At 36.5% G+C, this 15951-nt stretch overlaps 1 protein-coding gene across 12 annotated transcripts in view; it reads left to right on the forward strand.

Moving 5' to 3' along the window:
* Positions 1–15951, forward strand: part of DISP1 (dispatched RND transporter family member 1) — a 203975-nt gene that overhangs the window by 110721 nt on the left and 77303 nt on the right. Inside the window, exon 1 of one of the 12 annotated variants that reach the window (XM_079913932.1) lies at positions 12068–12086. The exons of the other annotated variants lie outside the window; for them this stretch is intronic. The gene's annotated coding sequence lies outside the window, so the exon portion shown is untranslated. Of the gene's footprint in view, positions 1–12067; positions 12087–15951 lie in introns of those variants that run through there. 12 annotated transcript variants of the gene reach the window in all.

The raw sequence follows: 15951 nt of genomic DNA on the forward strand, positions 1-15951 counted from the left end.
GTCTTGTGCTAGAAAGAAGCATGGCTCATTCAAGGAATGAAGTGTAGCTGAGGCATGGAAACTTGAGAGCGAGAGTGGAGTGAGATGATTCCAGAAACATTTTGAAGGTAGAATAGACAGACAGGACCTCACAGCCAGCCAAATGTGGTGTGAAGGAAAGAATAATCAAAGATAACTTCCTACAACTCTAGTCGTGTTGAGTTAAAGTGCTTTTGCCATTTCCAGGTAAAGATACCAAGTAGACAGAAATTTGTATCTGCAGGTCAGGAGAGAGGCTGAGGCTGCAGATAAGCATTTGAAAGTCAACTGCATTTAGGTCAAAGCTGGCTAAAATGACTCAGGAAGACTCTTTCTAGATGAGGGGGCTGGGACTTAACTTAGAACCTTGAAAAGCACCTATATTTAAAGAGGAGTCCAGAACAAAAAGCCAACAAGAAGGCAAAACACAATATGCAATAATATTAATTTAAAAAAACCTGGATCGAATACTACTTAGAAAACCAAGTTAGGAGAGAGTTTTGAGAAAGAGGGACTAGTTATTAGCATCAAATACTACACAGAGGTCAAGTAGAATGAGACCTGAAAAGAGATCTCATTTGTCAATTTGAGGTCATTAGCAACCTGGTAAGACCAGACTCTGCAGCCTGGTGAAAGTAGAAACCAGGTTTTTGTGTGTTGAGGGGTGAAAAGCAAATGAGAAAGTGGAAGGAGTAAATATAGAAAATGTATTTATATGCTATATATTTATATACTTATACTATAAATAGTCAAATATGTTAAGAATTGGCAATGAAGGAAATGGAATAAGTAGGGGGGCACAAAGTTATAGAAGATGGTATGATCAAAAGCCAAGAGCAGAAAATCAAAGGGGGGTAGGAGGGGCTGGGGGGATAGGTAGGGAGATAAAGATACCTAAGAGAAATATTTCCATGTGGGATTTGCTTCCTTTTTTCCAGATTCCAAATGGTGGAGAAATCAGGAAAATGGGGAAAGTATAATGATGCTCCTGTAAGAATTAAAGTTTAGCTACCAAGGCAGAGATTGTGGATTCAGAGGAATCCATTGATATCAAGTCCAAAGCAAGAGCGGAAAAGACACACAGAGAGTCACGGGTTAAGATGAACATTTCTGAGACCCTGGATAGGAGCACGTAGGAGAAGAGGATTCACAATCAGTCTTGCCTGTGGCCGTTGCCATGTATTAGTGTGCATCCCCTGCCCTGTCTACTGCTAATTGTTAGTCATTCTTGAAAACAAAATAAGTTTACTCACATAGTCCACTTTGTATGATTCCAGTGAGTGACGTCCCAAGAAATAACAAGTTTTGACAGCAAATAAGTTCTTAAATTGGTAATTTGGACGTGTGCTTCTATGTTATATTATTAACCTGCTAGGAGACCCAAACCTTATGTAATTCCCATACTACCTAATAATGTTCAGAGGTTTCCAGTGTTTGGTGTTTGCCACAGGCTATGATTATTTGTAAATACTTTAATAGAACAAATGCAAAGAGATGTGAATGTGGCCACGTAGTACTCCAACATGAAATCAGAAACCGATCTATCATCTGAATTACCAAAGTACTGTTGACTTTAATGGCAAAACCAAAAACAGGGCAAGCAGACAAAATAATTTCATTTTTCAAAAAAGAAGCGAGGGCTTCCCTGGTGGCACTGTGGTTGAGAGTCCGCCTGCCGATGCAGGGGACACGGGTTTGTGCCCCGGTCCGGGAGGATCCCACATGCCACGGAGCGGCTGGGCCCGTGAGCCACGGCCACTGAGCCTGAGCGTCCGGAGCCTGTGCACTGTCAATGGGAGAGGCCACAACAGTGAGAGGCCCGCGTACTGAAAAAAAAGAAAAAAAAAAAAAAAAACAGAAATGAGCTTAAATGAAGCAAAATGTACCTGAATGCCCAACTTGGAGATCACACCATCTATATAAAATGAAAGAAAATTTTCTATGCCTGGAGTGTTTGTCATGAAACAAAGATCAAGACTGTTTTGTGCGTTCTAAAATTTCCATTTAAAAAATGGTGACTTTTATATATCAAATATTTGTGGTATTACCTTTCAATTTTCAAGTGATTTCTATTGGCCATTTGTGTTACTGTTCACTTCATTTAATGTTTTCTATTATTAGATGTCTATATCAGGTACAGATCATTTTTACATGTTGTCGAAATATATAATCCTGTCACAATATATTTTGGTTGATAATAATAATAAACCACACCTTTATTATTAAGTCTCTTTTGTTATATAGAAAACCTCTGAAACTTGTAGTATAACCCTATCATGGAAAAATTATTCACTGTATATATAATTACTGTCACTTGTTATTTACAAACATAAATAAGGGTATGAAAAATACAGAATAACTTATGATATTGAAAATTCCTGGGGATTTCAATTTCTTATTTTCTGAATCTCAGGAATGCCACCTAAGACGCCGATTTGACCCAAAGTATAAAATTAAGGATATAGGTAGAAAAATAAGCATCTGAGTAGGACCTTTTCTTTTTTCTTCTGCTTCCTTCTTGGGGTGGAACTAAGGATGTGTGGAAATATAGATGAATTTCAGAATCTAAAGGGTGGTCAGTTTTCTCTCTTAAGAAGGAGTGAACTCACACCTCTTGATTGTGATGGGCAAATAGGCCGACCTAGGATGCCAGGGCTGGGTGATTGTGGTTAGGAACGGCTGACCAGGGAGGAGGCTAAGGAAGCATGATCCAGCTGAAGGCCAACTGAAGCATAATGGGGACATTCTGAAAGGCTTGTTGGTGACCTTTTATAGAGCAACCCCTCACCCCTTGGTGCTTTTTTGCTGCTGTATTAAATCCAAGTAGTTAACTGAATAACAATCAACTCAAAACTAATTCAATACATTTTAGTATTACCTTGGCTTATACTTATTGTCTTAAGAATAACTGATCATTTTAAAGAATACTGAAAATCAAACTTTTGCCATTTTTTTCCACCTGTGAGTTACTATTTCTTTATGAAGGGTTGCTGGGAATGCATCAGCAGTTACCCTGGTTCTAGACTCCTTATTTCAAAATAGAGGATATAATGTACAATTTACTTCTTTTTTTTTTTTTTGCGGTACGTGGGCCTCTCGCTGCTGTGGCCTCTCCCGTTGCGGAGCACAGGCTCCGGACGCGCAGGCTCAGCGGCCATGGCTCACGGGCCCAGTTGCTCCGCGGCATGTGGGATCTTCCCGGACTGGGACACGAACCCGTGTCCCTTGCACTGACAAGCGGACTCTCAACCACTGCGCCACCAGGGAAGCCCCCAATTTACTTCTTTAAAAGAACATTACTGATAGACAAATGGATCAGTGGGACAGAAAGGAATCTAGGTATAGACCCACGCATATTTGGCCAATTGATTCTTCAGCAAAGGTGCTAAGGTAATTCAGTGGAGAAAAATCAGTCTTTTCAATATAAGATGCTTGGTTATCAAAAACTTACCAAAAAAATAAATCATAGACCTAAATGTTGTAAAACCTAAAACCAAAAATTTTACAAGAAAACAGAAAATCTTTGTGGCCTTAGGGTAGGCAAAGATTTGTCTTGGTTCATTCAGGCTGCTGTAAAAAAACAAAACAAAACAAACAAACAAAAAAGCCCATAGATTGGGTAGCTTATAAACAACAGAAATATAGTTCTCACGGTTCTGGTGGCTATATGTCTGAGGTGAGGGTGCCAGCATGGTCACGTGAGGGCCCTCTTCCAGGTTATAGACTTCTCTTGTATCCTCACATGGTGGGAAGGGCTTGAAATATCTCTGGAGCCCCTTTTATAAGGGCACTAATCCCATTCATAAGAGCTCTGCCCATATGACCTAATCACCTCCTAAGGGTCCCACCTCCTAATACCCTTACGTTGGGCATTAGGATTTAACATACAAATTTTGGGGGGATACATTCAGACCACAGCAATTTCTTAGAACCAAAAAAAGGCACTTTTCATAAGATTAAAAAAATATTTTGATAAATTGGATTTCAAGATAATTACAAATTTTTGCTCTTCAAAAGAAACCATTTTAAAAATGAATAAGCAAGATACAAAGTAGGACAAAACATTTGTAACACAGTGCCTGTAAAAGGATGTGTATGTAGAATACTTTAAAGAACTCTTACAACACAATAATAAGGCAAACAATTTTTTAAATGGACAAAGATGGAAAAAACACTTCAATTATTTAAAACCCACAATGAGATACTACTTACAACCACCAGAGTGGCTTAAATTAAAAAGACTTGGAATAACAAGTATTGGAGAGAAAGCAGAACAAATAGAACATTTCTCATGGGAGTGTAAAATGGCCTAACCACTTGCAAAACAGTTAGGCAGTTTTTTAGTAAACATACATGTACCTTACGATGCAGCAATTCCATACCTTCATATTTACCCTAAAAAAATGATGAACACATATGCCCACAAAAAGACTTATTCATGAATGTTCATATCAGCTTTATTCATGATAGACAAACACTGGAAACAACCTAGATGTCTATCAGTAAGGGAATGGATAAATAAATTGCAATATAGTTATTCAGTGGAATACTCCTCGGCAATAAAAATGAACAGAAGACTGATTCATGCAACATTATGGATGAATCTCACAGACATATATTGAGTAAAAGAGACTTGGCAGAAAAGAGTACATAATATATGGTCCCCTTTACAACGTTCTAGAACAGGCAAAAGTAATGTATGAGTACAGAAATTAGATCATTGGTAGCCTAGGGTGGGACACGCTGGGGAGATGGGCTATAATATGGTACAAGAAAACTTTCTGTGGTGGTGGAAATATCTTGTAGCTTGATTGGGTTTGTTGTTACATGGATGTATCTATCCATTTGTCAAAACTCATTGAGCTGTATACTTAAAATCTGTACATTTTGTTGTGTGTAAATTATATTTCAATAAAGTTTTAAAATAACATGATAGGGGCTTCCCTGGTGGCGCAGTGGTTGAGAGTCCGCCTGCCGATGCAGGGGACACGGGTTCCTGCCCCGGTCCGGGAAGATCCCACATGCCGCGGAGCGGCTGGGCCCGTGAGCCATGGCCGCTGAGCCTGCGCGTCCAGAGCCTGTGCTCCGCAACGGGAGAGGCCACAACAGTGAGAGGCCCGCGTACCACACACACACACACAAAATAATAATAATAATAACATGATAAAATTGTTTTTAAAATAATTAAAATATTGTCAGCATCTAGTTTTGAGTATTTTTGAAAAAGCGTTTGTCACTTAAATTTATGAGGAGTTGGTCTGTATTCCTAGGATGCTTTATTAAACTTTCTAGGAGGCAATTCAGTGATCCTGTCATGAATAATTTAATTTTGCACCTAGTAGTTTTAGTTAAATCCAGAAATAATGAGGTAGGCCCCATTCCCTTAAGGAAACATTTCTTAACATCTGTAGCTTTCACTTTCATTTGAATGGTTTATATTTTTAAAATACATACCAGTTTTATTATATTTACTCTGCTGTATTTTCAGCGGCTAAAGTATTTGACGGTTTTAGTTAAACTACACATGCTTTAAAAACAAGAGTATGCCATTTTGGACTTACTTTCAAAAATATTCTATATCTAATCTGAATCATAAGAATGTATCTTTTTCAATCCAAGTCTTAAATCTTCAGAGTCAGTAGTGCATTTTTGCTGTCATTTTTTTTCTGCTTTGTGTCTTGATGTCCTGCAGATGAATTTGTTGACATCTGATTTTCACTAGCCATGTTCTTTGAGAAAAAAACATAAGCTTTCTTATTAAATCCTCTTATTTGTAAAGTTCTGGTCACTTTCTCAGGGACTGTAGCTTATAGTATATGGAAGAAATTTAACTGCAGGGACATAAACATTGTTTTGAATAGAAAAAGTCCACACTAGCTGATGTATTATAAAAGTTTAGGCCGGTATCAAAGTTTCTTTTTCAGAGGTGGTAAAGAGAATTATTTTTTTAAAGACTGAGGTCATACAGCAGGGGAAGAAACACAGTTCTTGAAGTTTCAACTTTGTTTTTAAAAATGTGGTATAGAGTGTTCTTTAAAGTGTAAAAGTGATTCTATTGAAAAACAAATGGAAAATTCTTAGATAATTTATAACTCTTGAAACCCTTCCTGCTGAATTTTTAGTTTAATGATAGCAATAATAATCTTTTTCAATTAAAAATGCTTCATGGTTTAAAACATTTTCAAATGCATCATCTCATACGACCCACACAGCAGAACAGCTCACTGCGGAAGGTACGGTTTCCATTTTTAATAGATAATGTGTGAGGTTGCATCAGGGTTTGGTTGTATTACATTACTTGTATTCCCTTACATCTATCTCTTATATATCTGAGCTCAGCTTTTGACTAGTTTAAATTAAATTATCTAGTTAGTGTACCTGGGCCCAGATCTGGTTTTTCTAAGCACACACCTGATACTGAGTTAGTTTAACTTTTGTGTTGTTTAATCTTTAATGTTTCTGGAGAAAAGATTTAAATGTCTTTTTAGAAAATAAATTGTAAATATCTTTTTAAGCATCTTCTATATAAAATAACACTTTGTATGAATATAGCCTTTTTCAGTTCATTCCTACAGTAAAGCCATGAGAGCCAAAGTTCACAAAAATTATGTTTAAAAACACATCTTTCCATGTCATTGTGCTGTCTCCCAAAATTTTCAACCTGCTGATTTTAGGGGAGAAATCAACAAAATAGAGTCTCAGATTCTAATGCTAGGAGGAAATTTAAAACAGTTTTAAGGTTATTTGCTTTCAGTATCTGCCTGAGAAAGTTAGAATGTCTTCTAAACTGATGAATTATCGTGTGTGATTTCCAAGTTGGTGAAATGGTTAATAGTAATTAAATAAATGGTTGAGAGTAATTATGAACATTGAATGCCAACTTTTACGTGGACCGAGTATGCAAAATAAAATCTCCATTTTAATTATGTGTTCATTGCAAAGGGTGAGGGCCTTATTTTATATTGTCTGGCTTGAAGGAATGAGATTATTTAACTAAAGCAAGAGGAAACTTAATGTTAAGTACTATGTATAGCTGTCTGTTGCCTTAATAAAAATTTTCAAAAAACAGTGGTTTGTTTTTAACACCCTCAAAGGTTTCTGATTTCAAGAGTTCAATAATTTTATTATAAAGTTTAATTAAAAAGTATAATATGTGCTGTGTAATTAGGTAAATTAGTAAGATTAATTAAAATAAGTAAAATTCAATGTAGTTTAATTCCTAAAATCCTCATAGGATTCATGCATTGGATAGTGTACATTTCCTTATTAACATTAATCCTGAGAATTGAGACTGATAGTACAATGGTTAAGAGTTTAGGCTCTGGATTCAAACTGCCTAGGTTTGGTGATCAGTTCTGCCACTTTTTCATCAAATAACTTGGGACAATTTTTGTAAGCCTTAGTTTTCTCATTGATAAAATGAGGTTAATCATAGTACTTGCCTCTACAGGTAAGAATGAGGATTAAATGAGATAATATATGTGAAACATTTATGTCATACATACAAATTTACATGATACAGTTAATTTGGATTATTATCTATATCAGTAGTTGAGATACATAAAAAAGAAAATCCAGTTGATGAGCGGTTTTGACTTTACTACACACTTAATTTGTTGATTTTCAGTACTTCTGTTTTCTTTGTTCTGTTGGAGATCCTATGGAGTAATGGGTTAGTCAGAATGTGGGAAAGTAGTGACCCTCAACAAATTTGCAAACTAGGTGATATATAACTAGATAGTCTGAAAGACTGAACCTTGCTTGTAGTTAAGCTTTAAATGAAAATAGCAACAACCAAAATAACCCAGAACCTACTTTTTAAAAAAACAAACTTTTTTCTAGAGCAATTTTAATTAACAGCAAAGTTGAGAGGAAGGCACAGGGATTTACCATATACCCACTCCCCCCCCCCCACATGCTTAGCTTCCTCCACTATCAGTATCCCCCCACCAGCGTGGTACATTTGTTACAATTGATGGACCTACACTGACATATCTTAATCACCTTAAGTCCAGAGTTTACATTACAGTTCACTCTTGGTGTTGTACATTCTGTGGGTTTGGGCAAATGTATAATGACATGTATTCATCATTATAGTATTATACGGAGTATTTTCCCTGCCCTAAAAACCTCTGTGCTCTGCCTATTCAGAGAATTGCTTGACAGTGTTCTTTAGTAGGTGAAAGGGAATGGAATCTAATACATAAGTGTAGGGGTTAGCCTTAGAAATGAGAACAGTTTATCTCAAGAAACAGGCAAGATGGCAGAAAACGAATTTGTGTACAGGTGCTAGTAGGTGAGTAGCTGTGATGGTTTGCAGTTGTGGAAGGTCTCTTCTGATTGCTTGTGTAGTGAAATAGATACCCAGGTCACGAGCCCAACGTGAAGATAGAGAAGGATTTGTCAGAGGGTTGAAGTATTAATAGTGACTAGAGACAGAAGATAGGTTTCGTACCAAGAATGAAAATTAAGATTGACCCCAGACTTCTTAACAGATGCCAGAAGGCTGTGGAAAAATATCTTCAAAGTACTGAGGGAAATAACTTAAGAGTAAAAGTGAAAAGAAGGTATTTTGGAACCTGCAGAGACTGAGGATGTATACTATTCATAGCTTTTTGCCAAAAGAGCTGCAAAAGCATATGCTTCAGCTAGAAAGAAAGTGAACCCAGATGGAAAGCATGAGATGCAAGAATCAATATAAGCAAAGAAATGGGTGAATATTTTGGTATGTCTAAGTAAGCATTAATTGTAAGAAGTAAGTTTTAAAATGTAAAGTTGTATATTTAAATATATCTACTCATATAATAATGTGAAGAATTTGGAACATAGGTTTTCTTATATCAAGTTGGCGTTAAGTTGTGTTTTTCCCTTTAGAATGAGTGAGAAAACAAAAAACTCTGTAAGCTGGTTTTGAAGAGCTCGTGTTATTTAGACTGCCTTTGTGATCACTGTTTAGAAACCTGAGGTGTAGTGTGACCTTAATCTACACTATGTAAAATTAGAAAGTGCCAGGCATATTTGACATTACCTTCTAAGTATACTGATCGTTAGTACTCTAAATCCTTGATTTATCAGATACCAAAGACATCCCCAGGCTCTGAGAAGGTTGCTCAGACACTAGGGAAGAGATCTATTCTTGTGTTTTTGTTTTACTTTTCGTTTTAGATATATTTTATTGAAGCATAATTGATTTACAGTGTTGTGTTAATTTCTGCTGTACAGAAAAGTGATTCAGTTTCATACGCGCGCACACACACACGCACACACACATTCCTTTTTGTATTCTTTTTCACTATGGTTTATCACAGGATCTTGAATATAGTTCCCTGTGCTATACAGTATACAGTAGGACCTTTTTGTTTATCCATTCTATGTATAATAGTTTGCATCTACTAATCCCATACCCCAAGTCCATCCCTCCCTTACCCTCCAACCCCCTTGGCAACCACAAGTCTGTTCTTTATGTCTGTGAGTCTGTTTCTGTTTCGTAGATAAGTTCATTTGTGTCATATTTTAGATTCTACATATAAGTGATATCATATGATATTTGTCTTTAGAAGACTTACTTTGGGATATTCCCTCAGAAGGAGACAGAGTGAATAAATATCAAATTAGTGCTTAAATATATTTTTAAATTTCCTAGTTTGCTTCAGAATTTGTGTTCAGATCAAATAAAACCTAGCATATATGCTGTGTACTCCTGCAATTCAGATTCCTTTTATGGAAAAGAAATGTAGTCTGCTTATTCCTTTCCCTAATCAGGGAGGATGAAGCTAATAGTTGTTGGGCCACAGCTGAAAAATATTCTCATGTCCTTTATGTAAAGGCTTAGACACCTTTAGAAATTACTTGAAACATGGAAGGTGTTTGACTACCTGCCAGTGTGAGGTTTTTCATCTATTTTATTTTTCCAAAACTAAAAAGTAATCTCCAAAATATATTTATGGGAGCTTCCTAAGCCTCTGCTCTTAAGTAATCATTCAGGCTTTGGTCTATTACATCATGATGTCATTACTGAGCCATTTGTTCTCACCTATACCAAAGGTGTTATTTATATTCTAACATATTTCTAGACTTTTTCATTATCAATTAACACTAGCATTCTTGATGTTCAAAAGAGGCTAAAAGTTCATTTCTGACATCTTTTCTCTTAGTATGATACTTTATATTAAATTTAGAAAGGGTAATTTATCTTTAGTTTATTCAGGGGCTCATGTCCTAATAAAGTGATTTCTACTTATTTGATTATATTATTGGAATATTTTATTTACCTTATTAAACTACATTTTACTATGTTACTAGAAAAATATAAAGTATACTCATGCTGCAAGTGATGTTTGCCGGTAAATGCAAATCCTAATTTATTTTGAGGCTGATCTTATTTACTTTTCAGATGAGGATTTTATTGTTAATATTTATAAAATAAAAAAGAAATTAAATAGCTGCCATAAACCCTTTTAGGAGCAAGTTGGAGCACAAAAAATGCAAAAATAAGATGGATTATGACATATTAAGTCTTCTGTTGGGTGAACACTTTATTTTACTGGTAGTTAAATAATTTAAGAAAAATTTCTTCCCTTCAGTGTTAATTCCAAATCAAGCTAGTATGAAATACATATTAGTAATGCTCAGAATGGAAAATATACACCTGTGGTAGAAGAATATGTCATGGTAAATATGTTTATACAGCTGTGTGATAATGTTAGTTATTACAGAGTACATTTACAGAATCATGTAACGAAACTCATTTTCAGACATCCATTAACTTTTGCATAGAAATAGCTAATTAAAGAATAACTTCATTTTTCAAATGCAGACTGTACAAACAGTATATAGTATCACTGTCGCTATGTGAAAACTCTGAATGTATAAATTTGATTATAAGTATATGTTGGCTAATTTCTGAGGAATTATAGACTTCTTGTAAGACTATTTCTTATTTATAATTTATGCTTTCATAGAATATAACCTATTCTTAGTATCAGACTGAATTTCCATTAAACTTTACTGCACTTACATGGACTCTTCTGTCATGCTTTAACAGAATTATAACATGATTTAATTGGGTCTATGTGAAAGCTTCTTTTAGCATTAGTAATTCCATTTATTCCATAGGGTTATTAGTTTTGGATAACTTGTATGGCTTCATTCAGATTTGTACTAGAATATGAATAAATATTGTTTAAAAATTAAGTAAGCATGAGTAAAAGCAAATTTTAAAATGTACTCATAGGGGCTTCCCTGGTGGCGCAGTGGTTGACAGTCCGCCTGCCGGTGCAGGGGACACGGGTTCGTGCCCCGGTCTGGGAAGATCCCACATGCCGCGGAGCGGCTGGGCCCGTGAGCCATGGTCGCTGAGCCTGCGCGTCCGGAGCTTGTGCTCCGCAACGGGAGAGGCCACAACAATGAGAAGCCCGCGTACCACAAAACAAACAAACAAACAAAAACCTCTCATTAAAAAATGAGCCTGCAAACCTAATTGCCAAAAGAACATGTTTAAAAAAACTCCCCTACCTGCCAAAAAAAAAAAAAAAATTAGAACATGAATTCACTACTATGCAACTTTGACCAAGGTTGTAAAATAAGTATATTTGGGATGTTCAAAGAGCAGAGGAGATAGGTTTACAGTTAAACCTATTTTTCACTTTGTTCATAGTTGATCTTTAGACTGAATAAATGCTGATTAGGTATTAGTATAAAGTAAGGATATCATAGTATTGGAGAATATCTTCTCTAAACCAAAGCCTCTTGCTGTTTGCAATTTGAATTGTCTAGGAGACAAAGGTATCTTTGCAACAAGGGGACTGGGAGAATGGATTTACTTTGTTTCAAGTGTAAGTCTGTGTAGAGCAAAGTTAAGGAACTCTTAAAAGGAAGGGTGCCAATATCCCGTGCCTTTTAATTTCTTTTGCAGATGGAAGAGATCATTTTACTGAGGGAGTGAGGTTGTGGGGGCCATCTCAAGAAGTAGCAAGGAGTGGGTGCATGCTGGCAGGCAGCAACCAGCGCTCGTATGACCCTTGTCCGTAGGCCAGAGGAGGCTGACTCCTGTTTCTGGAAGTCCAGTGGTCAGTTATTTTTCATAAACTCTTACTAATGCTTTAATCAAGTACCTGTGTGTACAGCATTATAATGAATGATATGGGGTTCTAAGAAAAAAAGCAGTTGGAATTTCAAGAAGAACCACAGTGTGCAAGAGTGCTTAGTCATACCTTTGCAGTAACTGTAGATACGTGTACTGTTGCAGTTTTCTTCATTTGTTTCTTTTCTCCTATTAAATTGTTTTAAAAGCCCGGATTCCTACTCTGTGTTAGATTACAGCATAAAACACCTAATTTTTCTTCCACCTTATCTATTTTCAGTGTTATATTTTGTCCTCTCCCCTCAGTTTCCTATTTCCCCCTCAGACTGCCTCAGTTTCTGCTTGCTTCGTTTCTTCCCCATTATTTGATGTGTGTGTCTTAAATTTATCACACTGGGGCTTCCCTGGTGGCTCAGTGGTTGAGAGTTCGCCTGCTGATGCAGGGGACACGGGTTCGTGCCCCGGTCCGGGAAGATCCCACATGCCGCGGAGCAGCTGGGCCCGTGAGCCATGGCCGCTGAGCCTGCGCGTCCGGAGCCTGTGCTCCGCAACGGGAAAGGCCACAACAGTGAGAGGCCCGCGTACCGCAAAAAAAAAAAAAAAATTTATCACACTGATACTCCGGCTGTTTTCCATTTCCCATGTTCCTTTTACCATCTGCCTTCTGTTGCCCCTCTCCTTACTCTCTCCTCTTCTATCCCTATTGGCTTTAGTTTCCTCTTATGTTGAACTCTTTTTCTACAAGGGATTTCTTAATTATAGGGGGTTGACTCATGTATTAATCAAATTGTTCCTTTTAACTTTAATTTATTCTCAGAGCTTATTAGGCAGCAGAAAATAAAAGGTAACCACACTATATTCATAAGCTTCAGTAAACTTTTGTTGAACTTATTTGGTTATTTGAGGTTTCACTAAAGAATGTGAACTAGAAAAATAGCAGTGTGATAGGGAAGTGCTTTCAAGTCTGAGTATTGACATATGACGTAGTGGGAGCAAGAATGAAGTATAGCTGCCATATGCAGTGATGTGATCTTGGAATATGAGGCGATGTGCAGGACTCTCAACCCACAGGACCAGATTTTTATAGCAGGAATGCGAAAAGCAAAAACAAAACTGTACTTTAAAAAACTTTGAACTATACTTCAGAGTTTTAGAATTAAATAAAAAATAGTGACTGGAACATAGTACATTAAGATTTATTCCGACGTTGTAAAAAGTATTGCCCCCCCCCCACCTTTCTCCTTGGTTCTTGGTCACTTGTATTCTCCTAAAAAATTTAGCTGTGAAATGGCTAGAAGTGAAATATAAAATTAAGACTGAATCATTTTATAAAATATGAAAGAATTAAGCAAATAAATTGATGGATTAAATTTATTTTTCATGGATCACATAATTTGCTTTCACATATTAAAATATTAGCTTGTATGTTTCAAAAAAGAGTGGAGATGTTACTGTTAGACCCATATTATCCAAAATATGAACTTCCACGTTAGAGAGTTTATTTGAAAAATAAGGTGGTTTACAGCATATTAAAACTACTTGAACTATATTCCTTTATGTGCTTAGCCCAAGATTTTACCCGAGATAGTCTTCCTTTTCCTATTTTCCTCTCCTTTTATTAAAAAATCTTTTGTCTTGAAAAAAGTCGCAAGATGTTAGCATTAAACATTTAGTAAAAGAGTAGATAAGAATATAAAAATGAAATAGGAATCTCTTCTTAGCATTCATCTTTGAGATAACTTTTATGAAATTTGGGATTCAAACACTCCTTGTTTCTGTATAATTGGTACACTCCAGAGCCAAGTAGGGATAACTTATTTTATTCCCCAGTTTGTACTTAAAAGTGATAGTATTTTATTAAAAAAAAATAAGATTCTAAACAAAAAATAAGTGTGGTCTGCTTGTATAACTAATAATGTTATATGTTTCTCTTACCCACGCCACTATACTCTGATGCCAGGTGATCCAAAGGAAATCATTAAAATCGTCAGGCTGTTATAAAATCCCTTGCTTCTCTATCTGAAGTTAGTTTTGATCAAAGGGACAGGAATTTAATTTTTTAAAAGGAACTTTTTAAAAAATAAAATCTCTTTTAGGGAGACTTGTGCAATCCCACAATTGAACCTTCCAAGTATACTAGTACCAGAATCCAGAAATAAATGTGTGTTACTATATACATACTTGACTTTCATAATATATTATACCAATGGGATATTAGTTTTATGCTTTGAAGTTGGGATCAGAAAAAAAATTTTTTTCTTGTGACATGGTGAGGCCTGTACATTATTACTAATTTGGATTCAAATTTTCTTTGCACCAGTTCAAGGGGCTTTGCCCTCAGAGACAAGATGACATGGACACCAAGACCTTACCTCCTTTTTTCAATCTTCTCACCTCCCCGATTTTTTCACTTACCCTCTTGAAAAGGATACAGAGTTATTTATCACTGTGAGAATAAGCACTGTCAATACTGTCCCCCTCTTAGGAGATATAATGAGAGATCTTGTAAAATTTAGTCTTCGACGGTGTCAAAAAGGGTAATGAAGTTAAGATCACAGTAGCAGAGACTGAGTGTCTATCTCTCATATACTCCTGGCTTTATAAAATCTGAGTTCAGCTGTAGCTGTCCTGGGCACTGTGTTTGGGTACCAGTTGTCAGTGTGTATCAACAGTAGCCATCATTGCAAATATAATCCAAGACTAAGAAAAGCAGTTATTTCCAAAAGTTAGGTTTCTTTGATCTAAGTAAATGGTACATTTATGCAAGATTAGGGATCATTTTAGAGATTTGTGACAGTTCTACTTGTTTCTATGTAGGGCATCTGAGCTGGATCCTTGATGCTGGGTTTGACTTCTTGCAAAGCCAGCAGGGTGGGGATGCATATTACTAAGGCATTCCACTTGGCAGGGAAAGGAATGAACGCTGCATTGCCTAATATCCCATAGGGATGGCAAGGGGGAGTGCATCATGTTCCTTCACTGTGACTGAGGGCTGTGTTGATGGTGTGCTATGTAAGGGAATGTGGCTTGAAGATATTAAGTAGAGCACATACTTAGGAATTCTTCATCGTTGACTGAGATATCCAGGAAAGCAAAGACTATTGGGTGACAAAGCAAGGCAGACGCCTTAATTTAGGAATAAAACAAAGAACTAACTAGTTCTAATTCTTCAACCCCTCAATTTTTTCATCCTTCATTCTCCTTTAGTATAAGGCACTTTCAGTGATAGACCTTTGTGAAGTCTAAATACTGGAGAATAACATTGTGATAAGTATCACTTCTCTGTTTCTTTTTAAGGCAGAGGTTGTGTGTATGGATGATACAATGACCTGCTTAATAAATAAAGTACTTTCTTGATGCCAGTAATCGTGTAAGCTTATTTTGTTGTTGTTGCTTTGTATTCAGAGTAACGGAATTCCCATCTCCTTTGGTGTTTCTTTGCAAAGGCAGTGCTTGAACCAGTGCTTGTTCCATATTTATCGTGGTAATTTTCAATATACAATTGGGTTGTGAGTTTTGTTATAAAGGAATAAAAATGTTTAAATTCACTTTAAGTATTTTCTCCCCACATTTTTGTCAAAAGTCTTGTGGTCTTAGGTTATTTTAGTGCCTGGAACAGGTTAACAAAGAAAGTTGTGGAATTTTCTTCTCTAAAGATGTTTAAGGTTAAGGACGCCTCAAACGGCTGCTGCAGGTTTTATCTAGCCCCAGTTATAGTATCTTGAGCCTTTTGGGGATGCCAGAATCTAGTAGTACAGGGGTCCCCAAGCCCCGGGCATGGACTGGTACTGGTCCGTGGCCTGTTGGAAACCGGGCCGCACAGTGGGAGGTGAGTGGCAGGCCAGCAAGCA

The sequence above is a fragment of the Stenella coeruleoalba genome, assembly GCF_951394435.1.
Source record: "Stenella coeruleoalba genome assembly, chromosome: 1".
Classification (NCBI taxonomy): Eukaryota; Metazoa; Chordata; class Mammalia; order Artiodactyla; family Delphinidae; genus Stenella; species Stenella coeruleoalba.